The following is a 1871-nucleotide window of genomic DNA, read 5'->3' as shown; positions in this document are numbered from 1 at the left end:
ATTATTAAAAATTTTGTAGGAGATCCCAGTATTTTTAAAGATAGGATACATACTCAATTAATGAATTTAAGATGTCCAACCATGTCTGATTACAGATGGTATAAAGATGTTTTTATGTCAAAAGTTATGATAAGAGATGATGCACATGCGCCTTTCTGGAAAGAAAGATTCGTAGCAGCCTTACCAAAATTATTCTCTGAAAAAGTATTACAAAAACTACAAACACAGTTTGGGACCAGATTCCCTATAATTCATTAACCTTTGGACAATTACATAATATAATAGTACAAACAGGTATAGAAGTATGCACAGATACCAAGATACAGCAGAAAATAAAACAAGAAAGTATCACGGGTAAAAGAGAGCTTGGCACTTTTTGTTATCAATATGGAATAACTCCTGAAAAAGCACCTAGCAGACAGCATAAAGTTAAAAAGAAAAAATTTTATAAAAAACCTAAATATAATATAGACAAACCCCTTTATTATGAACAGAAATATCATAAAAAATTCCATAAAACTCCTAAAGGAAAACCTAAATTTTCTAATAAGAAAAAACAAATAACATGTTGGAAATGTAAAAAACAAGGACATTATGCTAATAAGTGTACGACAGAACAAAAAATAAATAAAATAGAAAATAAAGAAATTAAGCATGCTTTAACAGCTATACTAATCAATTCAGAGTCAGAAGAAGAATCAATTTATGAAGGTTCTTCTGAAACTGAAGACTATTTTATACAACAATTAGACTTTATGTCAGAAGAAGAGAGCTCCGGAGGAAATAGTGGAAAGGAGGAACAGGATAATAATAATTGTTTAGGCAGTGAATCCATTGATTAACGAGGGTGGTCCCGTAACTCACAAAGTTCTAACCATAAAATGGCTAGTTTATTGAGAACGATGAGTAGTTTAAATCTAGGAAAAAATAATTCTTTAGTGATAAAAACAGATAATGATGAAGTTTCCTCCTCTGGAACTAAAAATGAATTAGAAATAGCTAAATTAGAAGAAACTTTTCATAATTGGAATATACCTATAATAGATAAAGATAAAGTATATAAAAAGAGAAACTTCTGGGAAAAAAATTATCAAATTCATATGTTAGAATATTGTAAACCAGGAACTGTAACACCCTACCATACAGAGTCTTATACTTAAGTCATAATTCAAAGATGGCAAGGTATTACGACCTCTAAAATAAAAATTTAGTACGTATAGTAGTATGAATGATTGATTATAACTAGGAGCCTTTGTAGAAAAAGGGGTAAACAAAAACCGCAACTCAAAAGCGCAACACTCCGCTCGATAACGTAACGAACAAGGATAACCAACGCGAGATCATATATATACAAAGGAGTGTCAAAAATAGGAATATCAAGGCTCAAGATCTGGCTGCGAAGATAACCGGTCCGAGTATAACAATATATACATATGATAAAATAAGGAAAACCCCAAAGGAAACCCAAAGGGACACAAATACATAAAACCTATTCTCCAAACTCTCCCATAAGAGGAGTCATCACAGTTTGTATTATTTAATGGAGATAAAAGTATATAAGCAAAACATATAAACCAAAACATAGCCCCAAGAACAAAGGATCTTCGCAATAACAGAAGTCTCCAGCATGCATCAGCGGGACACCTCACGTCCTGCATCTGAAAACCACAAAATCCGCATGGGTGAGAACCAGAGGTCCCCAGCATGGTAACAGCTTCCACATATATAATACATAATAATGGAGGAAAGCCGAAGGCAATCCTAGAACTTCCTCCAGATAATATCAAAGCTTATAAACAAGCTAAACCATAAAAGGGCATCTGACTAAAGATTCTTCAGTCTAACTAATACTTCCCTTTCCAATTCCTTCA

The sequence above is a fragment of the Arachis duranensis genome, chromosome 3 (genome assembly GCF_000817695.3).
Source record: "Arachis duranensis cultivar V14167 chromosome 3, aradu.V14167.gnm2.J7QH, whole genome shotgun sequence".
NCBI lineage: Eukaryota > Viridiplantae > Streptophyta > Magnoliopsida > Fabales > Fabaceae > Arachis > Arachis duranensis.
The sequence above is the reverse complement of the archived record's forward strand: the minus strand, read 5'-3'. Positions refer to the sequence as shown.